Source organism: Sminthopsis crassicaudata, chromosome 3, assembly GCF_048593235.1.
Source record: "Sminthopsis crassicaudata isolate SCR6 chromosome 3, ASM4859323v1, whole genome shotgun sequence".
Taxonomy (NCBI): domain Eukaryota; kingdom Metazoa; phylum Chordata; class Mammalia; order Dasyuromorphia; family Dasyuridae; genus Sminthopsis; species Sminthopsis crassicaudata.
This window is the reverse complement of record NC_133619.1, coordinates 536,874,832-536,901,510: the sequence shown is the minus strand read 5'-3', so window position 1 is coordinate 536,901,510 and position 26,679 is coordinate 536,874,832. Positions and strand designations below refer to the sequence as shown.

Below are 26,679 nucleotides of genomic sequence, written 5' to 3'. Positions count from 1 at the left end.
AATTCTCTCCCTCCTAACTTCTTTCAAATCTCAGCTAAAATCATCCCTTCTAAAAGAAGCCTTTCCTGGGCTCCTTTAATCAAAGTGTCTTCCTTCCAAGATTATCCCCAATTTACCCTTGAATATCTTGTTTTTAATGTGGTTTCTTGCATGTTTTCTCCCCCAAGGAGTCTCAGCTTATTGAGAAGCAGGGACTCCCCTTTTTTTTCCTTCTACTTTCTCTATAACCCCAGTACCCAGTACAAAATAGGTGCTTAAAAATACTTGATGATTCCACTTCATAAGTTATTTATTCCTCAACTCCCTATAATTTGATATATTCTGATCCTAAGCTATTCTCTCAGAATGAGATTACTAATATAATTACCAAGGTCAGAAATCTTTTTTTTTTTTTCTTCAATGACCTTTTCTTCCCTGATTTTTCAGATGATTTTTATTGAGCATTTTTTTCTCTGATACTTTATTTAGCTTTAACAACATGTGCTTCTTTGTATTTTCCTACATTTCTGATCATTTTTAGATCACCTTTTCTAATTCCTCATCTTTCTCCTGATCCTTGATTTAGAGTGGTTCTTAAGCCCTTCTTGCCCCATTCTCTCTCCCTGATGAAATCATCCAATTTCATGGTATCAGATATCACATTAAACTCCCAGATTTCAGCATCTGGGTGGGCTCTCCCTGACACCAGTTTTACATATTTAACTATTACAAATTCTCTAAATTCATTCTTAAAAATGCACAGGTTGTGACAACCTGTCTGTGAGCCAATCACAAGGTTGAAGCTTTGATGTTATATTTGATAGTACTCCTGTCCAGTCAGTTATCACAGCTTGTTTAACCTCCTCAATGATATGTCTTATTTCTGTTCCCTTTTCCTTTATTCTCATGGCCATGGCTATTATCCTAGCCAAGGAGCTTATGACTCTTACCTGGACTATTTTATTAGCCTCTTTAATTGAATGCTCCTTTTTTTTTTTTTTTTTTTTCCAATGTCTCTCTTCTCTGGTCTTTGTTTTACATAGCTGCCAAAATGAGACATGGGCTTAACCGGATCATTCCTCTCTTTAAAACTTTGACATTTAAGAGCGTCCACAATAACAGTTCAACCAAGATTTATTTCTTGCTTCTGACCTTTTGATTTATAAAACTCTTTCTTCATTCTTGATCAAAAGTAGATGATCTAATCGATGTAGTATACTCATTTTACAGATTAGAAAACAGATTTAGGATGGTTCAGTATATGGTAATGTCAAGTCAAACTAGTAAGTATTACTACTAGGACTTGAAACCAAGATATACACTTTTCTTTCTACTATTTCTCTGAAGCTGGCTCCACTCTCAATAGTCTAATTTCCCACTCTTTTCCTTTACTCACTAATAGTTCAGCTTAAGAAAATAGAATTATTCCTTTATCTCAATAAGTACCATATCACCTCCTTAGGCTTATGTATGGCACAGACACATTTCTAGAATATTACCTGTTAATCTCTTCCTTTTCTTCCCCACTTAGGTATCACATGCTCCCTTAAGTCTGCTCTGAATTCCCATCTTTAGTTTCTCCCCTCCCTCACCATGAAATTCACATTTCCTGATGTACTGTAATTATCTTTAAGTATTGTCCCGAACTCTTCTCTCCCTTACATAAGCCCCTTATATCCCAGATATAAGATAAAAATAAAAAGATAAACATCTTTTAGTTTATTGAATTACGACTTGTCCATTTATTTATGCCTTGTCTCGCCTTTTTGATTTTTAAATTCCTTGAAGGCAAGTACTATTTTTTTTCCCTCTCTATATACACAGTACTTTATAATAAATTTACATATTTTTTTTTTTTTTTTTGTTTGGGAGTGATTATTGTCAATAGAGAAAAATTGTGAAGAATATTCAGAGTTGTTAATCTTCATTTGCTTTGCATATGCCTTATATATGTGTATATACATATATTTGAGTTTAGGGGTTTAATAATGTATTCTTGTTGAAATCTTCATGTAGTTCATTTGTTTTTGACATGCTTACCTATATCAAACAGGGTTGGAAACAGTAATAGTTTTCTTTAAAATTTAGTGTTGATAACTTTCTCAAGTTTCAGGAAACCTGTCTTTTTTTAAATGAGTGACCACCAAGATAGTTTAGTGGCCTTCATGTGTTTTTAAAAATATGAAAAATATAGTTGGATTGTACTATTGATAGGCTTTTATTATATTAAATTTTGAAGTTAAAGGTAACATCTAATTTTTTTTTCCTCATGCATGTTGAATCAAGTCTTATGCAAAATGTTCTGTAAGTGCTCAAAATTTAAAAAAAAAACCAAAACAATAACCAAAACCCAGGGTTTCTCTAAGAAATTTACTATCTTAGGCATATAATTAGACAATTTTTATGAAAATCATAATTTATAAAATTGACTCATCATACACCTTTTAAGTTAGAGTTCATTTGGATTTTGATAAGAAGATGAAAAATAACTCAAGTTGTAATTGAGTATGAACTCTCGCTAATTATAAATGACTATAACCAAATAAAATTTTTCTTTATTTCAGATAATTGATGGATCAGTTACACTGATTTTATTATTACTTTAAGTATTCACTTTTTGAAACTGCTTTAAGACTTTTTTGGAAGAAGGCAGTTGTATCTTTAAAAATACACTTGTTCTCTTAAATGATCTTTTGTGAAATGAGTTTTTAAGGTTTTAGTAGCTTATGCTCGTTCAGGTGAAGAGCAGAAGAAATGAATTGAGTTTGTACAGTTTCTTTTTCTCTTCTCTACAAGACTTCCCCCCCCCCCCCCCCCTTTCTTGGTGTCCTGGTATCCATTTCAAAGGGTCAGATTTCAACAAGAACAATAAAGGGCCTGAGACTGGAAAGTACACACAAGTCTGGCAAACTCATCTGCATGAGCCCAGACCGCTTGTTCTCTAGCAGACATCCAAAGTCAATGATTGAAAGAGCGGCTAGCTGTGAAGGATGGGTCTTGAAGGGGAAAGGAGTGGAAACAAACCAGGTTGTTAGGAAGAAAAATAAAGGCTGTACTTTTTGAACCTCTCCCTGCTGGGTCACATGCTGACCTAGGGAGATTTTAAACAGCTTAATAGGCTGTTTGCTTTCCGCTTTTCTTGGTTGGTGCTGTTGGGAAAGTATGGATCTCTGTTCACGCTTAAAGGGTGACATAAATAGTCTCTTAGTAAGCTTTTTGCATTCTATAATATTGTCAATGGATGGAATCAATCTAATGTTATATAAGTTAACATGAGTGAGTTCTTATTTTGAGTCTAAATACTTTTGAAGACACTAGGTATTTATTCAGAACAGCTGATTTAATATTGTTATGTAAAGCTCAAATGTGTTGAAGTGGAAATTGTCAAGCAATCTTTAGATTATTACAAATACCTACTGGCTAATTTTTTGGATACTTTAATTACATTTGCCACTCTAAAGAAAAGCTTTTTTTTTTTTTTTTTATTACAAGGGAAGATCATATTCTTTGACTTTTAATTAATTTTCAAATTACATTTTAAAAGGGACTTTGAACAACTGCTTTATTCAGAGAAGGGTGGTAGTTGTCAGTTTTGGCATTTATTATGTCCAGATAAAGGGATTCAGAGATCATGTTGAAAAAGAAATGTTAAAGGAAGTGGGAAACATAGCAAAGCTTGGGAGAAAAGCTTTGTTTCAGATAAGTTTGTGTTTTAGGTGCATGGGTTTTACAACCAAGTGCATCCAAAGTTATTAATTGGATCTCTGTAAAGTTAATAACTTTGGGTCCTGAATTTTCCTTGTATCATCAGACTTTTATGTAACTGAAGGGAAGAGTCCAAAAGAAAGGGGTGGTTAAATTAGAGGGAAACAGATACTGAACCAATATAAGAACCTTTTTAATATTTAAGATTGTTGTGAAGATTTTTTTCCTTTAAAGGAGTTTTTGTGAGTCCCTTAGTTCCTTGACACTGGAAGAAGTATCCAAACAGACTGGATGACCACTTTATCTGGGCTGTGGTTGGAAAGATTCCTGCATTAGCAGTCAAGTTGAGCTAGATGATCTCTTAAGATTCCTTCCAGCTCTTAAGTTTATGTAATATCCTAGGTGGCATCTTTGTTTTATGAATAATATATTTTGTTGAGAGAAGCTGGGAAGCAAGTTGTATTTAATTTATATGTTGAACTTGTTTTGGTTTCTCTGTACTTCTGAATTCGGTTGCACAGTTCATTGGAATATACTCTGGGAAATAATGAATTGTATTTATGGCATCTTTGAAAAGTAGTTGTGAAGGTAGAGGTAATTTAATGCTATCATCTATCATCAAGATCGGTCTGGGTTTGTTCTTCAAGGTAGGAATTTTAGTTTCAATTTATTTTAGAATTTCACTTTTGCAACAACCAGTTGGGTCATTTAATATTTTTTGTCTTAGTGAAGTACTGTTGTCAATAATTTAGACTTTTTTCTTGTCAAGGAAAAGAAAATAACTTGAAAATTTGAAGTGTTCACTGTATGCTAGAGTGAAATACCTAAGAATGAGTGTGCTTGTTTTTCCATTAAAAAAAAAAATGATCTCCTTCATGTGTGTTAGAATTTGTCACCAAAAATTGCATATGAAGACTACATCTCCCTGTCTTATATTTGAAGAGGACAGTTATATGTCAATGTGGAAAATTTAAGGTAGATTCATAAAAATATATGCATTTCAATAAAATATTCTACTTTCTCATAATTCTAATTTCATGTGATTATCTTGGATTAATACTGCATTGTAATTAACTGAAATTTTGAAAATATTTTAAGGGATGTTAAACTTATTTTTGTAAATTGGCTAAACTTTTGAAAATAATTGATAGGATAATTTGCTGGAATGGATAAAGGAGTTGACTTTGGATGTGTGTAGAGATAGATATAGATACTACCATAGCTAGATCAGTTGGCTTCAAGATCTCTTCCATCTTCCCTAACACTACAGAACTATGAAGGATTTTCAGTAATTGAGAAGCCTATTTTTAAAGATATTTACAGAAAGTTTCAAGGAGTGAGTTTACAGGAATGGAGGTGTAGTAAAAGCTTTTAGGTAATGTTTTTATATGTTATTTAGCTGGGTTTTTATATGTTATCTTATCTGAAATATAGGTAATCATATTTGTTAAATGTTATTTACAACTCAAAATGCTCCTCTAGAACTTAACACATGAAATTAATGCAAAGAAATACCATCATACCCCCAAACCTCAACAAACCACTAATCTTCCCATTATTCTGAAAATAAATATTGCTCACCCCAGCTGTCTTACAGTTTTCCCTGCAGGAAATGGTTCTTCAAGTAGTTGGTCAACAACTTCCTATTTCTTTATAGACTACTAAATGACTTCCTGATTTAGTTTTCAATATTTTTTCTGGATGTGATGAATATTTCTTTATATACTTCTATTAATTTTTATCACCAGATACTTTGTAGCCATTTACATTAAAATCACTGTGTATTGTGGCCTATAGTTTTTTATAATTTTCAAAAATAATGCAAAATTTGCAGATCTCAAAACAAAGTGTTTAAAAGTCTTAACATATTTAAATTGTTCTCATATGTTAATTTTTTTGAGTTTCTTTTTGTTGTTTAAGAAAAAAAGGATTCATTCTCTTTGTAAAATGTAAGGGCTTATGTTTTATAGGATGGAAAGAGGGGAAGGTCACAACTCTGTTAAATAATACAAAATATACTTAAAGTAATAACAATAGGGTAAGGAAAGAGCTATAACAGCATTGGATTTAATCACTTTTCTTACTGTCTTCTGTGACTTGGATTAATGACCTCTAAGTTTCTTCCAACTCTAAATCTTTTATTCCGTAAATGAGGGAATAGCCTAAAAGATCAAATCTGAACTAAACTGTAAGAGGTAGGGACAGAGACTATTTCTGGCATGAGGGAAATTGTAAAAGCATAGAGGTAGGTAGAATGTCATGTACTGGAAAGTATAGCTGTCAGCTGTGTAAGGGGAAGTAATATGAAATCAGTCTTAAAAGATGAAAATTTATAAATGCCAAACAGGGTTTCATTAATTAAAATTAACAATGTGCTAATAAGTAAATTCACATTGTCTATCTTCAGCATTAAATGTGCTTTACAGTAGTTTTTGGCCCTTTCCAGTATAGAATTTAGAATTTAGCTGTTAATCTTCAAGTTCAGAGAATCTTTCAGTACTTTATTCTACTTCAGAAAGATGGCCTAGACTTACTGCCTACTGCAGAGTGTTGTAAATGTGTATAAATTGGGAAAACCAAATACAGTATTTTGGCTTTTGAGTATTGTTTTTGAATCTGACTTTTGTGCTTCTCCTATACTAAGTAGTAAGAACACATATAGTGTGTATTGTGTACATAATGATTTAGCTATTCCACAGGAGAATACATGTATTAAAAATGAGGCATTTCTGGTTATGATGTAGCTAGATAATGCTGTGTTAAATGTAACTCAGTTGATTTCCCTTTAAAAATGAAATGTGTAATTTGGCCATTGAGTGTTGATTGGGTTACAGAAACAGTTCAAATTGCAATCACATAAAGTATTTCCATATATAAGGGGAGGGAAAGTCTCCTCCAATTTGTCTTGGTATTGAGACTGAGTGGGAGAGAGAGATGAAAGTGTACCCTTAGCTCTCTGTAGAATGCTTGCAGTCAGCTCAGTGGGTGGGCATCAGTGAAGAGAGGGAGTCACAATACCACACTGATTTGGGGGGGAAATCCTGGAAGAATACTGTTGAATACTCTGTCATGCTTTTTAAAAATTATTATTATTCTGCTGAAAGAAGAAAAACAATTTGAAGATAGTGGATATGACCAAGTAAACAACACGTTAATCTATTCATATATTTTAGTATAAGGAATACAAAGTCTAATTGGTAGTATAGATGCCCAAAGGGAGTAAATTCAAATACCTGCATGAAGCAAATAAAATTTTGAAAATTAACGTTGGTGAACACTTTGTACACTTTTTTCCCCACTTTTTTTTTAAGTATAGCCTATGAATATTCAATAATAATATAATAATGAAAGATATTTTCTAATTAGTAATTAGAAAAATATTTAAAAGCAGAAGTAATTTTTAAAAAAACTTTGAAAGGAACCTCCAAATAAAGGATTCATTTGTATTCAATATCACTTGCAACTCTTGGATGAGTTTAGACTTAGTACAAATCAAGGTGAAATCATTTATTTTTTTTAATTTGTTTTTTGGCCTAGGGTTCCCCAAATTTATTTACTATCTCCCTCAGTCGCATAATTTAGCCATTTATTGTTACATGAAAGTTTGATAAGTCGTTATTATTTGAAAGCAAATAACAATGGAAACTCTTAAAGAGCAATGCAGATTGGTTACAGCAGTGCTTGAGAGAGAGAGTGCTTGCAGAAAAGGGTTTCTGCTTCCAGGATTAATCAGAACTTCAAACCATGAAAGGGACATTACCGTTTTTATGAAGAAGAATTACTTCATGGCTCTGGTCAGTCAAGTACTGTAGCCTGAGTTTCCTGGGAACGAGTACTGCCACCATGGAAGCACTTTTATTTGCTCAGGGCTCGACCTCTTCCAAAGGCAAACAAAGAAGTTTGGTATAAATCACAACACTCTTCTCTCTGCCTTCACATTCTTAGAGGCAAGGAAAAGTATTTGGTTGAATTGTTTTAATCCTCATTTGGTTTGTGGCATAGGAAGGATTATAATCCCAAACCTATCAAGTTATAGAAATTCTTTGCTCTGAAAAACATTGTAAATTAGTGAAATGATGGTAATTTTGAAGTTTTATTAAAATACTAAGGAAGGTTTTCTCTTTCTCTACATAACCTGTTTATGTAATAGTTGTGGTAAAGTGTTATTAGCTGACTTTATCCTGATTTTATGGTGTAATTTTTCAATCATCTTATGAGTAGTTTTTCAAGTCTCATCTGTGCTGTCAAATTCCTTTGAATAATTTCAGATCTGATTTGTTAGAATCTTTTTTTTTTTTTTCCTTTCAGGAGATTTAAGGAGATGACCTATCCCTTCCTTTTTCTCCCTGTTTTGGGCTTATTTAAAAACAAAACAAAACAAAACAAAACTCCCTTGATTTGATTTTTATAGCTACCAGATAATTTTTTTCAGAGAAATGACTTTTTTTTTTTTTTTTTTTTTTTTTTTTTAAAGAATGTGTGAAATCTTACTGAGGATTTTTTGAAGAAAACTGCTTTCTTGTGAAGATACTAAATTCTTTGACACAAGTGGACAAGAGAGTGATTTGAAATGTAGTTCCAGCTTATTGAGAAGTGATTGTTAAATCTAACAGGCATTTGTGGGCAGGAATGAAAAGAAGATACAGGAGATAAATAGAATGTTAAAAGTTTTCTTTTTGAAAGTAAGGAAAATTATTTTTACCTTATGTTCATGGGGATTCTGTTTCAAAGTACAGGGAAAGCAAACTTTAGGGAATAATTGCCTCAAAATTGACTTTTGTAAATCTAATTCTTTTAAATACAGTTTACTTTTTAAAAGAGATTTTTTAGTGAATCTGTCTTAAGATCTATTGTAATATGTGTAACTATGCCCTATTTTATCTAAATTATTTTAAGATTTTGAATGTTTTCTTTAAATCACAAAATTGAATGGTTCTCATTTTGGATTTAGAATCAATGTTTAGCTTGAATATGGTAACTATATTTTTGAAACCAAAAATTAGAATTTATAATTTGATAATGATATTCTTTTTGTAAAGTCTTGTTAAAAGTATGCTTTATTTTCTTAAAATTGAGACAGAATATGGAGATATGGTCACTGTACACATGACCAACAGACTGTGTCACACAGAGTATGTATACTGAACAGAACATTAATTATGCCTAGTAAACATTGTGGTTTTGTGTTGTTTTTTTTTTTTTTTTAAACTAAACCATAGCTGTGGTCATAATTTTAGAGATCCTCAACATCTTTGAGTATGTGATTTTTGTGGGTCTTCCTGTTTATTGTTTATTAAGTTTTAAATTAAGTTTTTTAAAGTTTAATATTTTAAAGCAAAATACATATAATTAGAAACCTAATAAGCCCAATCTCTACATACTATCCTAATTTAGGTCCAAAAGTATTTATTGAGCCCTTAACATGCTTATCACTATACTAAGCGCATGTCAACATATGAAATGGTCCCTGCCCTCAGAGACCTTAAACTGTTGCTTCCTCTACCCTAAGGGCAACCCAGAAGGTTTCTTTTCTGAGCCTTCTTATCTTGAAAAGACCCAGCCTTAGATATACATCATTTTGAGGGTTTTCAGGAGAGTATTTACTACCTACAAATGATAATATATCATCCTGGAAAGGGTAAACATTGTTAGGAATTAGATCACTGTTTCTGGAGGACCTGACTTTAAATTAGAGTAAATAAATAAATATGTGGTGGAAATATATGACTCCTTGATTGTTACCCTTGTTGTGGGGCAAAAGATCATCTTTTCAAAGATCTCTTTTGCTTGGTTAAATAGAATATTTCTTTTATATTTGGTGAGAGATGCAGTATAATTAGATCGGAGTTCACATAAAAAAAGGCACAGGGGGACCTTAGAAGAATTATAACCCCAAATAAGTCAGCAATTGTCTTTATCTTCAGTGGAAAACCAGTTCTTCATTAGCTATTATAGATTTTAAAACATGGATTCAGCAGACTTTTGTTCTGTCAGCTAGAAATAATATGCTTCTTAGGCTGTTATCAGAAACAAGTTTGTCTTGGGGGAGGACTCTTGATTCTGAGAAGAAATGCATATAAAATTTATCTTAGTCATATGCCCATTGAGGACCTGTACTATAAAATTATAGATGAGAACTGGCTAAATGTTGGGGGAGAGGCCAGGAAAGGTGTAGGAAATGAGAATTTTTAAAGAAAATTAATGTGGGAGATGAATAGGTTATTGGTTTTCTTATTGAAAATGAGGAGAATTATTTTTACTTTATAGAGATGTTCTGTCAGCATAGGAGTTCTCTAGCTTTAGGGAATAATTGTCTAAGTAGAATTTTTGTAAATCCAATTTATAGTAGACTATGTTGCAGGCACAGTCCTAAGCACTTTATAAATAATTTGATCCTCACTGCCAACTAGGGTGGTAGATTGCTAGTATTATATGTATTTTGCAGTTGAGGAAACTGAGGCGACAATTTAGCAAGTGAGTTGCACACTTTCTGCTCAGACTTCCAAGTCACTGTACCATGTAGCTGCTAATGGATGTGCAGTGGAGCCCAGAGTGGACTTAATACTTTGCTAATGATTAAAATGCCTTTAAAAATTTATCAAATACACTTGGATAACTTTTTTTAAAGCAAGGGCAATACCTATAGGGCAGAGTTGGCTGAATTACAGAGCTTTCTCTTGTTCTAATATACATGTCCAGACCAACATAGACTGTGTTTCCTCTTGCACTTTGGGTGGAATCCAAGTGATGTAATCAAATCCTTTTTAACCCCTCATAACTGGTGGGTGTGAAGATATTCCTGTTAGAACCAGTACCAGTCTCTTCTTATGGATGAGGAAATAACTGTTGCCTTTTGGCACTGGTAAGTTATTATCATTGTCCTTGGTATTGGAAGCTGACCCTGAATTAGCATGACTGAAGAAAAGACCAACAAACTTTTTCTCCACTAGGTTTTGAAAGCTATTTAGTTTGCAGCTATTACTACTATGTCTTGCTGCAGCTAACAATAGTGGCAAGCTCTGGAAATTGCTAACCCTGGAAGCAGAAACCACTAATTGAAGTAGAAACATGTGAACATTGAACACGTACACTCTCTCAGAATTTATGATAGGTCAGACACCTTTGATTTTGAAAGTGAAGTTCAGAGAGAAAAGGTAGTGTAGCATGTCCTAAAATCCCATCAGGGCAGTGAAGTCAAAAGGAATGGAGTATGTAGAACTCAGAAAACAATTATGTTTTGACTATGGCATTGTGAAGAAATACAACTTTGAAATACTTAAAAACTGATCACTGTAGTGACCAACCATGAAACTGATGATAAAGACTGTAATGAACTAGAGATCCAGAATGAGATGGCCAGGAGGACAAGGCCAATGTGAATCTTTGTTTTTTGGTTGACTGGACTTATTTGTCATAAAAGAGAGTACTTTTTCTTTTGGAAGGAGTTAGGGAGACAGGGCTTAAGGCACATAAAAGTATTTAATAAATATTTATTGACTATATCAATAAATATTAAATAAAAATAAAAGCATTTATGTTATATAATAAATAAACATAAAATATTGATTATATTAATGCTACCCAAGAAAGAAAAGTGCACTGAAGAATTTTCTTTTGAAATCCAGAAAAGTACAGAAGACATAGGAAGCATGATAACTTTGAAACTAATAAGATGAATTTATTGTTTGTTCTCAAAGTAATCACTTTATGTAAGAGTCCTAATTTCACAGTCATTTGTTTGTTTCCCTAGCACTGAGTATGATGTTTTTGCATGCAGTAATTATTTCAAAAATATGTAATAATTATGTATTGGAAATTTCTTCCAGATTTTCACATATATAGATGATTTTATATTTTAGTGTTCTGATGTTTTCATTTTTGTTTTTGTTTTTTCCCCAAGTCAAACATTACTTTTTTTTTTCTTTTAGGAAATACCATTGCACTTTAAGAACAAATTGTTGGTAGTGTTTCTTGTACACTGAATGTTCGATAATCTTAGAATTAACTGAACATAAAACAAAAATTCTCAGCACAGCAATGTAATTGGTAGAATTTTAAAAGATAAGACCATGTGCTATTTAAATATTTAAATGTGTTGTCAGGGTTCTTCTCTAATTGTTCTTTATATAAAGTTGTACTTATTCATGTGAGCTGCTTATATATTCACAGTAATTTTTTGCTACTTTGTTTCTACATCAAATATATTGTAGATAGGTTACTTAATTTTAAATTTGGAAATTATAATTAGCTTTTATCTTTTTGTTTGGAAAGTGAATTACAGGAATTTTTAAAAGACTTATTTTAACTAGTACTTATCATTATGCACTTAATTTACTGAAATTTTAAAAATTCAAAAACTAAAATCATTGCATCTTTTATAGAACCATTGATTCAACTACAAGTACCAAAAACCCCTAGTTTTAAGATTTTACAAGTTTTTTTAATATAAGAAGTCATACATTTTAGAGGATCTGTTAAAAGATATGACATTTGTTCATTGCTTATTCCTGTTTTACATTTGGCTAAAAAAAAATCTAATAATGCAGCATTTATTTATTAGCCAACTTTATTTAAATAAATTGTGAAGCAAGACTATTAGAATAGTGCACTGTCAGCCATTCCTATTTCTATGGAAACCAAACTTTGTCTTCAAAACAATTCTGGACTTTGCTTTAACTTCATTAATAAACCTTTTGTTGAAACAGTGAAGGATCAGAATCTTTTACCTAAATTTGAATATCTTATTGGGGGGGCAGCTAGGTGGTGAAGTGGATAGAGCACCAGCCCTGAAGTCAGGAGGACCTGAATTCAAATGTGACCTCAGACACTTAGCACTTCCTAGCTGTGTGACCCTGGGCAAGTCACTTAACCCCAATTGCCTCAGGGGGAAAAAAAATTAATATCTTGTTGGGAGAAAAACCTTAGGTCTCAGGAATGCTAATTATTAAAGATGAAAGACTAGTTTTTGAACAACAGTATTTGACAAGATTTCTGCTTTATTTTTTTAAGACTGAGCCACATAGAGGTCATTTATGTAGAGGTCATTTATGATTACTGGTTTACCTATAAATATGGATTTATGCAATTTTGTATAGAAAGTACATATCTCAAGTTGCCTTGTAATTATTTAAATAATGTTATTGTTTCAAGGATTCCCTTTCCTTTTTTAATTACCTATTGGTATTGATTTGCTGGGGAAGCCTTTTTCTTTTCTACTTAAATTGCCAAAATACTTTGGCTGCAAGGTACCACGACATTATACACTACATGCATAATATTAAAGTATGACTCATATTTTCCCAATTAATTCTAATGGCTTCCCTTTTATTTGGGGTCATATTGCTCTTTCTTTATATACTGAATGCTGAGGATTTAAATAAAAGAATTCATGTACCCTCGTATTTTAAAGATGTATGGTTTGGATAGTAATTTTGCTAAACGTTTCTCCCACATCTTCATTTGAATTGTTCAAATGACTTAAAGTTTATGGAATATCAGTTTTCAAAGTCACATGTTTGTGGAACCTGTTGGATTTTTTGAAAGGCAAAGGCTTCTGAGTTTTAAATGTCAATTTGTATAAAACCATTTAATAGCAGATCAAGCAATTACATTATCTTTTCCAAGAAAATGTTCATAGGTATGAGATTAACATATAGAAAGAAGTTAATTTAGACTATTTTCTGAGCTTTTTACAAATGTTAAATAATAGCACATACTTGTTCTGTACTCTAGTCTTATTTATATTTCATAGAATATTAATATCAAGATTTTCCTTTTTCCTCATGCTCACCAGTCTTATGAGCCTTCTTCTAGAGATATACATTAAAGCTCTCTGGCTGACATTACTTAGTGGGAAAGAATGGCTTTTTGTTTGCATTTAATTAGGTTTCTTTGGTGACAGATGATAAATTTCTAACTTAATATTAAATCATTGGCGGTATTATATTTCTATTAAAAGATAATGCTACTGATGTGGAATGTGTGTCTGAAAAGGCAATAAAAAATCAAATAGTATTATAATTTGTGGGAATTTCTGTTCCATTGGAAATTCATTGCATCAAACATTAGTCAAAAAAAAAAATACCATTGCTTAAGACTCAAATCTTGATATCAACATTATCTTTGTAATGCTGTGTATTGGAAGAAGACTCAGCTTGCTTTGTTTCCCTTCTGGGTTGTGTATATGGGGGAAGGTTTAACTTTAAGTACCTTGTTCCTCAAATTACCTCATTTACTTATCTGCCTACATATTTGATGCTTTAGTAGAACACAAGCTCTTTGAAGACCAGAATGGTATTGCCATTATCTTTTTGTCTTTAGCACTTGAGCATTTTTGTGGCTTTAGGAACCGTACCCTGTACACTATAGGGGCTTAATAAATATTTGTTGAATTAAATTGAATTGAAGGTAGGAGTAGAGTAGAATTAGGGAATAACCTTCAATTGATCTGTGATCTCAAGACTTGGGTCTTCCCCTGTAATGTTCTGTTGTCTCCAGAAACTGCCGATCGCTCTCTGGGAGGAGATCTGCTGTCTCAACTGCCGCCAACTCTGACCTAGAATAGAGACTCCTTCCTCCAGAGAGCGCCCCAAACTCTGGCCCAGACAAGACTCTCCCCTTGCTCAATGGTGTCTTCTTTTATCCTCCCGGAGAATGGGCGTGGAATAACTCAGGGGCTTCTGGGAAAAAAATACTTCATCCAATGAACTTGCTCCTCCTAAACATGTAAGCTCCTCCCCAGGAGTTCACAGGGGTAAAACTCCCCTAAAGGCTGGAACTAGAGAATTGTTAAGAACCGACTTAGCACTCTGTAAGAACCTAATATCTCATTAGCACTTCGTAAGAACCTAACATTCCCCTTTACTAATGCCATATCCATTTAGATTATTGAAATGTTAAATCTTATTATAAATGAATAATACAAAATTTGATGTTGTATTTCTTTCAAAGAACTCAAAATACACAGGTATTTTGCAAACCAGTGAGATATTGAGAAGTAGGTGATTAAATCAACTTTTTTACTAGGTGTTTTTGTTGGTTGGGCAGAAAATTAGCTGCTTCTTCTCAATTAAAAGTTTGTTCTTAAGGCCACAAATTTTAATGACAACTTGATGATAATTTTTATTCCAAAGCTTACTCTGTTATTTGATGCAGCTTTTATCCTTTTGATTCATTTATCATCACAGAATAACATTTTTTTGTTGTTGTTGTTTTTTAAGGTTAATTCACATGCCCCAGTGGAGAAGCTAGGTAGGAGAATCTGAGGCACAATTTAAGAGAATTACTAGAGTGCACAATACTTAGTGGAATTGTCATGGATAACTTTGTTTTTCTTGGATCTTTTAATTCTCACCTGTTTCACCTAATGGCTGGAGCTTGCTTAAAGTTCTCTGGCTGACATTACTTAGTGGAGAAGAATGGGTTTTTGTTTGTGTTTATTTAGGTTTCTTTGGTTTCAGATGATAAATTTGTAACATATATGAAATCATTGGCGGTATGATATTTCTATTAAAAGATAATGCCACTGATGTGTAGAATGTGTGTCTGAAAAGACTTAGGTGTGACCATTAGTCTTTTTTTTTTTTTTTTTTTTTTTTTTTTTTTTTTTTTTAATACCACCCTGAAGCGAAATGCTGGACACAGATTACTTATAAACTAGGCCTGCTTCTTATTATGTGTTCATTTAAGCTTCTTAATGAGCTGTTCAATTAAAGCCAGCACTCCATCTTTTGGAATAATGAAAAATTAATAGGTTTCACTTAGTAAAGAAGAAATGGGTTCCTTTTTAAAGCTCTCTGAGAATATAGATTATATTGATCCATTTTATTCCTGCCTAATTGAATGATGTACAAACTAATGATTTGATCCATCTTGACTTTTTAAAGTAACTGAACAGTGAATAAAAATTGAATTTTTCCAGTGAATCAGATTTCAGCATTATGATTCATGCTTCTAAAAATGAGTAACATGATCAGCAGGATATCCCTAACCCTCTCTTGAGAATGGGTAAAAAAATCTATGGCAGCTCCTCCATTTTTGGTGGTAGAGTTGTATCAGGACTAGGAGGAGGCTTTTACAAGAAGGGGGGAAAAAAGAGCAACTATTTATGGAGCCTTTCCTCAGGCCTGCAATTTGAATCCTTGCTCAGAGTTGCTGAGCAAGTCAGTGATGGCATGTCAGTGGTAATTGATTCTTCCACCCTGCAGTCACGCTGGAGTAGGAGTTCAGAACCACTGCTGTGTAAAGTTTTGGCCTTTTAAATTTTCTTTAATTGCTGACTTTTTAAAGTAGAGGAGGGATTTTAAAATGCTTTAAGCCCAAATTGTTAACAGCTAAATTATTAAGTGGTTAGAGGGAACATGCTGGTTTTTTTTTTTTTTAGTTCATCGGAAATAATTCAGCATCAAAGAATAAAAAATGTTATCCTTTCCCCCCCCCTCCCCTTGTTGATTAAAGTCAGCTTATCAAAGGCAGAACTTTTCCAACAGTTTGGCTTAAGGTCACAAAAACAGATGTTAAGAGTTGTCTATCAAAGGCTTTCCAACAGAAAAAGTCTTGATGTACACATGCTACTGTGTTTTTTGAATTATTCCTTAGAATGTAGGCAACTTCATGGTCTAATGGTGAAAACATCACTAGTTTGCTTTTTTTTTTTTTTTTTTTTTTTTTTTTTTTTTTTTTTTTAACTTAAAATAACTATAGCGGTAGTTAACTTTTAATATATTTTGTTGAAATCAATTAACTCTTAATTTGAAAAGTTTGTTTATTCATAGCATAGTAATTATTTCATATTAACTAACTCTTGTTAGAAAGTTTTTTTGCAGGGAGTTACATCACATTTTAAGTATCTGGAAATATTGTTCCATTGTTTTGTGCTACATTACATTTAGAAAACCCATTTATCCTTTATGTCATCCATTGATACATTGTGGTGGTTTATCTACTGCTTTAGTTCATTTAAACTCTTAAATTTCAGAATATTTTAAACACTAGCTTAAAACTGAACTGAAACTTTTGGGACTCACTATATTCTCATATCAATGTGATTGAGGTCAGTCACATTGGACTTGTTAAAAAAAAAAAAAAAGCCCATGTTTTCCAAAATATTGTCATTTAACCTCTAGGTATACTTTCCCTCCAAATATTTGTGCTTGTTGCATCAGTAGTAGTATATACGTATGTGAGGGGAGTTACAGAGATTCTGTAATGTGCCTTTACAGAATGTTCATAAGACTGCCATTATAGCTGCACTTTTGGGATAATGTTTCTTCATTCCGTAACCTACCATTGTGGGTTTCATGTTTAAAATAAGACAAACAAATCATCTTTCTTTCCACTAAATTCTTAAAATACTTTAAATCTACCTCTTAGTTATATTATCATCCATTCTCCCCTAACTATGCCCTATTTGTCATCTCCCCATTGAAATGAAAATATGTTGAGGTCATGATCTATACATTTTATTTCCCTGATTTTTTTTTTTTTCTGCTTCACCAAACATAGGTCTAGACACCTAATAAACATTCAATTGTCAGTTCAACATAAAAAATAACCACTATGTATTTCCAAAATAGAAACTCCCTTCAGTGGCCCAAATAAAGAACCCCCAAATAAAAGTTCTACTACCCTTAGGACATATTTAATGAATATGTCTAGCATTGAATAGTTGCATGCAATTTCTAAAAGTAATTCCAAAAAGATATAGGTGTTTGTGGGGATGCAGAACAGATCATAGGGAAGAAAAGTCAGCACAGCAGTAAAAAACACACCTCTTTTCTTTGGGTCTCTCCCTCTGTCCGATTTAAAGAACACAGATAGCTTAATTAAAAACACTCCTAAAAGTCATCACTGACTGAAAGTGAATGGTATTAAGAATTTCCCTATCAAGTCAAAGAAGGTAATTCAGGATCATAGTAGACTCTTTTCAGTGGCTAGCAACAAAGCTAAGAAATCCTTTTTATTTATTTAAAAAAAACCTTAGTGTTGATGTAAGAAAAACTTTCTTAATAATTATAATTACAGTATTCATAGGTGACATGGGCAACATTGTGAAGTAGTGTGACTTTTCTCTCACTGGAGGTCTTTCAGCAAAATCTCATTGGACCATATACTTGTCAGATATATTGATGTTGCAGCAATGAATCTTTAAATTTTTTATTCTTTCCAAGGAAGATCATAACCCCATCTTTAACATTTATTGATTTAAAGATTTGCCTGAGGCAATTGAGTGATTTGCTGGTATAAGAGGCTAGAGTTGATCCAGACCTTCCTAGCTCCAAGTCAAGTTTTTTAGACATTGTACAATATACTGTTGCTGTGGCTAGTGAGATGGATAGATGAAAAGCTTAGAAAGGAAGGTCTCCTGCAAACTTTTATAAGCATCTATTGTGTGCAAGGTAGTGTGGGAAGAAAAGAATGTTTTTAGTTTGGTTTCCTTTTACTACCTCCTAGAGAAAAGAAGACACCTTTTACTATTTTTATAATCATTAAAATCTTAATACTTGACTGAAGATAGAATTACTATGAAGAGAACATCAGTCTCAGAATTGGAATGTCTGAGTTCTACTTTTTAGCTGTTTCCTTAGGAAAATCACTTTACTTGTTTGTCTTGAGCAGTGGTCCTCAAACTTTTTAAATAGGAGGCCAATTCACTGTCCCTCAGATTGTTGGAGGGCCTGGTTATAGTAAAAACAAAAACTCACACTCTGTCTCCGCCCCTCAGCCCATTTGCCATAACCCAGTGGCCGTCTATAGTTTCAGAACCCCTGGTCTTGAGCATTGGTTGTGAATTGAGTTGACTATACTAGATGATCTCTAAAGTTCTTATCATATTTAAATATGATTTTAATAACTGATGTTTTTAGAAGACTTTGCAAATAGTTTTATTGATTAGTACTTACCGCATTGCCAAGTATAATTTAGGTTTAATGACACAAATGAAACAAAATGATTAAAGCACATTTCAGTTTTAAGCTGAAAGCATAATTCTGGCCATGAAAAGTTTTTCCTAATTCCTGTCATTAATGTTAATTTGTAAAATGAACTAAAAAGTTGTTTTTGTTTTTTTTTTTCCCTCCAAAAGAACATGTTCTCTCTTTCTCTCTCTTTTTTTTTTGGGGGGGGGGCACTTGAATTTATTTTAACATTGCTTAATGAAAAAAACTCTAGACAGTCACTTTTAAACTTTTCTACTGTAGTCTCTTTGATTTTTGGTGGATTTGTTGTGTTAAGTCTTGTTTTCAGGTGAATTACAGTAACAGTATAAATAATCTCTTTGGAAATACAAAGGGATTTCTGTTTATTACCTAGCAGAAACAGGAAAAGAAAGAGAAATTCCTCCTTTAAAAGAAAAACTTTTACCTTTTAATATGCCTAGAAAGCCTGAGAGCAAGCAAAATTATGCAGGGAAAAAAAGGATCTAGCTTAAATTTGTGTATGTGAGAGATGATGCTATCTGTTTATAGCCAGAATGATGTAAAGGGTAGGGCTCTTGGGAACAATGGATCTTTCATTATTGAATGCTATAGCTGGAAGGGACCTTAGAAGTTATCTAGTCAGTCCAGGGCTTTCATTTTTGCCATTAACTCAGCTGTGTTTCAGAGAAGTGATATAGTTGTTCAAGATCTCATAGGCATCAAGATAGCTGATCTGGAATTTGAACTGAGATCCTCTATCCTCAGAATCTCAGCATTCTATTCTAGATGAATACAAAAAATTTTCCCCAGTGGACTCTTCTATATAGCATTTGGTATGCTGTCTCTCCCATTAGACTGTGAACTTCTTGAAAGCAAGGACTGCTTTTTGCCTTTCTTGTTATCCCTAGTTTCTTAGCAAAGTGCCTGGCACATAGTAGGCACTTCATAAATGTTTGTTACCTGGCTATGAATTTTCTGAATGGTAGACATACCTATTTTCATTTGAAAGTAGAAAAATCCAAAGCCAAATAATTGTGGATTAAAGATAGATGCTTGGGGGAAAAGGTATTCATTCTATCTTTTGGTGATGTGATTGCCAAATGCTCTACTTTGAGGTTTACACCTGAGTGATCTGTATAGTAAATTACTTAATTTGTTTTCTATCATTCTTCATTGCTTATTTTATGTATTTTCACCTTGTGGGAAAGGAGGCTACTGTGTAGCTCACCTATTATAGCAAGAGCTTGTCAGGGTTATTCTCTTAACTTCTTTCTCCCAAATCATCCTAAACTATAGAAATAGTTACTTAAACTAATAGAAAATCTACCAAATTTTAGTTCATTTCAACAAACATTTAGTAACTACCTAGAAGTTTGTGGGAAAAGGAAAAGGAAATAACTGCAGTGTATGTGGAAGTCTTCCTTTCCTCTTTCCTTTATGAAATTTAAAATCATTCTTTCCATTTACAAATTCAGTGTTTAGTAAACCAAAGTTTTCTCTAATTCTTTTCCAATTCCTGAAGTAGAAGTATGATTGTTATTTTTAACTAATAGAAATAATTTAAAAGAAAATTCTGAGGTCTTGCGAAATTCTTTGTGAATTTTACCTGTATTTGCCATTTTGAATCCTCTTCACCACCCCTTCCTTCCTTTGGCACTGACAACAGACAATTGACTATAGATACATTAAAATAAAATGTATAAAAATCAGTCATTAGCAAGTACTTATGCCTCCTTTGTGTCAGGCACTTTGGTAAGCACTGGAGATAGAAAATTGTTCCTGCCCTCAAGGAGGAGCACACAACATCTTGTCATCTTGTAAATTCTGTATCTAGATACATAGAAATAAAAACCTGGTTCTGCTAAAAACTTAATCTTAATTAAAAATGCTAAAGGAAGCCAGCTTTAACAATTTTAGTAATATTTAAAAGTCATTTAAACTTAGACAAATAAAATAAGTGTTTTAATTTCATAGTAAAATATTTCTGGGCTCAAAGCATTATTATAATTCTTAATAATGAAAGAACTAATGAATCCTAAGTTCTTTTTGAAATTCAAGAGTCTTCAAGTTACTTCCTCTTAGACATATAAAATTTGTGTTTTGGATTTTTATGATTATTAAGGTCCCTTCCATCTCTAATAGATCAAATCCAGGTTTGTATTTAACTTGGATGGTAATTTAATCAAATTTCAGGAATCATGTAGTGATTAGTTTACAGAGCTACATCGGTCATTCCTTCCCCTTCCCCCCACCAGCCAATATGAGTTGTACAAATGGGAAAATGCTGAGCCCTGTTAGATACCTAAGAAAATGGCATGTTAGAATGAGTCTTGTTAATAAAAGTACTTTGCATTTTTGTTACTTTATAGATAAGTTATATCTATTCGTTACAATAAATAGCCCTTTAAGACTATATTGCAGTATATACCAATCAGTATTCAGATTCTAATTTTGCAGATTAGTACTTGAGTTTCAAGTAAATTAAATGAATTGCTAGAGGTTCTACCCTCCAACAAAAATTCCCACATTTGAGAGAAAGTAAATAGATGTTTTTCTTGGATATAGCCATATAGCCTGTCTAATATCCTATTCTGTTAAGATTTTATTCAGTCTTCAGTTCTTTTTGCCCCTTTTGAATTTTACAAAGGAAGAATGTATATTTGAGAATTTAAAGCAGCTAATAACAGTGATAAACTTTTTTTTCCCTGTCCCTTATCAAGATATTTAGAATAATTCAAATGCTGAAGAAAAACAGAATAAAATATTTAATTCAAATGTTTCATAAAATTAAGAATTATAAAAAAATTCAGGAATTGCACATTAAGTTCACTTAAAGGAATTGGTTAAAGAGAAGGGGGATAATGAATGTCACAAAAAATATGAAAACAGAAGGAAGATCCTGACCAAAGAAATATGTCCAGTTTTTAAGTTATAGTGTTGCTACTCTTGTTATACAATTATGTTAGTTATTTGGAAAATTCAGAAGGTTTTCACCTTTTAAATTTTATATATTTATTAGTGATCTTGAAAGTGGATTAGCTTGTTAACTGTTAATAGTCTTATGAACCTTTTATATGTCTAAGAATAATGAAGACAGCTAATTTCCTAGGACAGGAAGTGTCCTGTAATTGCTAGTTTTATGAGATTTAGAGTATGAAATAATTCTAGATGTTTTACTCCTTGATTTACAAATTAAGAAACTTAAGAAATGACTGACAAGGTCATATAGATAGCAGTAACTTCAAACTGAGTTTTCTTTCCATTGTGCAATATTGAAGGCTGGATTTGGTAGCCCTTTTATGTTTTCTTCTCTTGGTATATTTTTAGTTCCTTGAAGAAGACATATTACACTACTTGATATCCTGTTAGTGCCTAGTGTAGTTTATTGAACACAGGTTCTCAGTTCATATTTGTGTGACTGTGTAAGAAAAAAAACTATTTTCTGACAAATATACCTGCAACAGAAGGTAGACAAATTTTATTTCAATTTGGAGAACTAGTAATAGTTTCTGATTGTTTCTGTATTGTTTAAGTCCATTAGGAAAATAATTTTTTGTTCATCAGATATTTAACCTTTTAAATAGGTCCAATTACTTAGATAATTTCTTATTATCTTTGTTTGGATAGGAGGAAGGTTTCATTTCCATTATATAGGGAATCTGGATATGGAAACTTTTTTTTTTTAATATTAAAAAAATTTTATTGAAGCCTTTTCTTTTCTTTTCTTTTTTTTTTTATTCATTTTTCCAAATTATCCCCTCCCTCCCTCCACTCCCTCCCCCCGATGGCAGGTAATCCCATACATTTTACATGTGTTACAATATAACCTAGATACAATATATGTGTGTAAATACCTTTTTCTTGTTGCACATTAATTATTAGCTTCCGAAGGTATAATTAACCTGGGTAGATAGACAGTAGTGCTAACAATTTACATTCGCTTCCCAGTGTTCCTTCTCTGGGTATAGTTATTTCTGTCCATCATTGATCAACTGGAAGTGAGTTGGATCTTCTTTATGTTGAAGATTTCCACTTCCATCAGAATACATCCTCATACAGTATTGTTGTTGAAGTGTATAGTGATCTTCTGGTTCTGCTCATTTCACTCAGCATCAGTTGATTTAAGTCTCTCCAAGCCTCTCTGTATTCCTCCTGCTGGTCATTTCTTACAGAGCAATAATATTCCATAACCTTCGTATATCACAATTTACCCAACCATTCTCCAATTGATGGACATCCATTCAACTTCCAGTTTCTAGCTACAACAAAAAGGGCTGCCACAAACATTTTGGCACATACAGGTCCCTTTCCACTCTTTAGTATTTCTTTGGGATATAATCCCAATAACAGCAATGCTGGGTCAAAGGGTATGCACAGTTTGACAACTTTTTGGGCATAGTTCCAAATTGCTCTCCAGAATGGCTGGATTCTTTCACAACTCCACCAACAATGTATCAGTGTCCCAGTTTTCCCACATCCCCTCCATCATTCATCATTATTTGTTCCTGTCATCTTAGCCAATCTGACAGGTCTGTAGTGGTATCTCAGAGTTGTCTTAATTTGCATTTCTCTGATCAGTAGTGATTTGGAACACTTTTTCATATAAGTGGAAATAGTTTCAATTTCATCATCTGAGAATTGTCTGTTCATTGGATATGGAAACTCTTATCGGTGCACATAGGACAGATTATCCATGTCTTCTAGAGTCTTAATTGCCTGGCAGCACTGAATCATTTAAAAAATTGATAAATAAATGTGCAAGGGTTAGCTCTCTTTCCATCTATAAAGGTGGGTTTCTGTCCCCTCTGTCAGGCAGCTCCTAAGTTGTTGCTGTTTTTTTTTGTCTTTGTGAAGTAGGCCTCTGTACCACCATCTTTGTCTTCTGAGATTTCATCCTAACATTGAAGTGACCTGAGGTCTTCAAGGCTGTTAGCTTAGAATTTGGTCTTAGTTTGGGTCCCAAAATAGTAAGTGATTATTTTGAAGTAGTCTGAATTGATAAGAGATTTCTTAAGTTTATCTCTGTAACACTATAACTTGTTTAAAGTAACCAAGCTAAGTAGCAATTTCCATTTCTGGAAATGTTATGATAAAAGTCCCTTTAAATAATACAAGATATAAACTAACTTTTGCTGCATTATAACATTATTAAACAAATTTAGAGACATTAGTTAAGGAACATAAGGAAAATTGGGTGAGAGGTCAGACTAGATGTAGCCTTTGAAAATACCTTCTAATTAATTTAAAATATTTATTAGCTACCTGGACCAAAGGCACCATTTTAAGAATTTGAGAAACAACTTAGTCTTTTTCCTTCAAGTACAGTAGAAGGGACATAATGTATATATACAAATAATTTTAATACTAGTTTAGAATATGATAAGTTGCTTCCTGAGAGTAGGGACAAAGGAGTAGAACAAGATTCCAGAATTACTGGTAATAAAAGGAATATAGAAAAGTATTATGTGAGGCTGTATAGTACAGAAATGTGAAAACCTGAATATGAATCTCAGTTCTGTCACTACCCCTGTCTTCTTAGGGAAGTCAATTGTCTCTCTTACCTTGGGTTCCTTCTTATAAAGTGAAGAGGTTGGGCTGGGTAACCCGAGTTCCCTTTCAGGTCCAGATCTATGATCACTATAATGTCTGTGGAGAAAATGGCATCTGATTTGGGGTTCTGAAGGGAAACAATCTCAATAGGTTATATTGTTAGTACAATTTGGGATTAGTATAAGAGTCAGTTCCAATTATATGGGAGGTCATGAGTAAGATTCGTATTATACTTCTATAATTAAATAACAGTAATCACTTAACTAGAGCAACTCAAGAATATTTAAAACATAGGACCAAGATAAACCCTCTTTTAAAATAAGTAGTTAATTCTGGTTGAATTCTTCAAAGAATTATTTATATGGAGAGAAATGCCAGAAATTGAATTTAAAGGTTACTTTCTTCTATTTGTGATATATTTAACATTAAGTAACAGTCTTTTTATCTTGGTGTTAAAAAGATTTATTTTTTATTATTATAGCTTTTTATTTACAAGATATATGCATGAGTAATTTTTCAGCATTGACAATTGCAAAACCTTTTGTTCCAACTTTTCCCCTCCTTCCCTCCATCCCTTCCCCCAGATGGCAGGTTGACCAATATACATGTTAAATATGTTAAAGCATAAGTTAAATACAATAAATTGTATATATGTCCAAACAGTTATTTTGCTGCACAAGAAGAATCAGACCTTGAAAGAGTGTACAATTAGCCTGTGAAGGAAATCAAAAATGCAGGCAGACAAAAATAGAGGAACTGGGAATTCTATGTAGTGGTTCATAGTCATCTCCCAGAGTTCTTTTGCTGGGTATAGCTGGTTCAATTCATTACTGCTCTATTGGAAATGATTTGGTTCATCTCATTGTTGAAGACGGCCTTATCCATCAGAATTGATCATCATATAGTATTGTTGTTGAAGTATATAATGATCTGCTGGTCCTGCTCATTTCACTCAGCATCAGGTCATGTAAGTCTCTCCAGGACTTTCTGAAATCATCCTGCTGGTCATTTCTTACAGAACAATAATATTCCATAATTTTCATATACCACAACTTCTCCAGCCATTCTCCAATTGATGGCATCCACTCAGTTTCCAGATTCTTGCTACCACAAAAAGGGCTGCCACAAATATTCTTGCACATAGATCCCTTTCCCTTCTTTAAAATCTCTTTGAGATATAATAAGCCCAGTAGTAACATTGCTGGGTCAAAGGGTATGCACAATTTGATAACTTTTTGAGCATATTTCCAAATTGTTCTCCAGAATGGCTGGATGTATTCACAATTCTACCAACAATGCATCAGTGCCCTAGTTTTCCCACATCCCCTCCAACATTACACATTATCTATCCCTGTCATTCTAGCCAATCTGACAGGTGTGTAGTGGTATCCCAGAGTTGTCTTAATTTGCATTTTTTTGGTTAATAATGACTTGGAGCATCTTTTCAAATAGCTAGAGATAATAAAAAAGATATGTCTATGGGAATACATCTTCAATTTAATTCTAAAAGCTAATATATATGTAAAAAAAAAAGATTAAGTTTGGGAAATTTGTTTTATGATTTTTCAAAACTTAGTTTTCATTAAAATGAGATATGCCTGATACAAGAAAGTTCCATATTATAAACTTTAAAATGGGATACTCTCTCACAAGGTATAAAATAGGCTCTGTTTAGAGAAAATCAGCATATTTCAAATGAGAATCCATATACTTCAGCACAAAGTCTCAGAAAATAAGTTTTCCTTGGTACAGATTTCAACCCATCCATATCTTTATCCTCTATGATTCTTGCTCATGTTCTTACACAGGATCTCCTTGGAGATTTATTGTATATGGTAGAGGTTTTTCTGTACCATAGACAAGCTTTTATTTATTTAACTAATTCTTCACCCACCTTCTTTCTTGACAACAAATTTCCTCAGTTATGTACCTTTTACCCACTACTTGTGGGTTATGGTGGGAAGTAATCTCAAACTTGCGCTAGCTTACTGTGTGTTCTTTTGCCCTATTGGTCACTTATAGTTTTAATTCCTCAAATAGTGGGTTTTTAAATCGACAACTGTTATCAGGATGACAGAGATGTTAAAAAGATGGGTCTCGCCTCCGAAAACAATCTGTGACTTTTAAAGGCATTGGGCACTTTCCTGAGTGCGATCCATCTTGCTTTCTTCATCCTACTCCATTGTGGGCCTGGTTCTGACCTCACATCACTTTCAGCCATCATTGACTCTTGCCTGGACATTTTTGCTGTCTACTTGTTAACTGACATCTTGGTGAAGACATTAGTGCTTTGCCATTTCCTTCTCTAGTGTGATTCCATTTTACAAATGAAGGCAAATACGGGTTAAGTGACTTGCCCAGGATCACACAGCTAAGTGTATGGAAGCCAAATTCGAACTCAGATCTCCCTGATGATAGGCCCTGCGTTTCATGCATTCTACTATCTAGCTACCTGGACATGGCGATATAATAGAATTTCTTTACTTTGCACTCTAATCTGTATTGGATATAATGCCACATTGATATTCTT

The 26,679-nt window shown here is 32.9% G+C and overlaps 1 protein-coding gene across 12 annotated transcripts in view; it reads left to right on the top strand.

Moving 5' to 3' along the window:
- Positions 1-26,679, top strand: part of YAP1 (Yes1 associated transcriptional regulator) — a 141,395-nt gene that overhangs the window by 5,951 nt on the left and 108,765 nt on the right. The gene's annotated exons all lie outside the window — the stretch shown is intronic.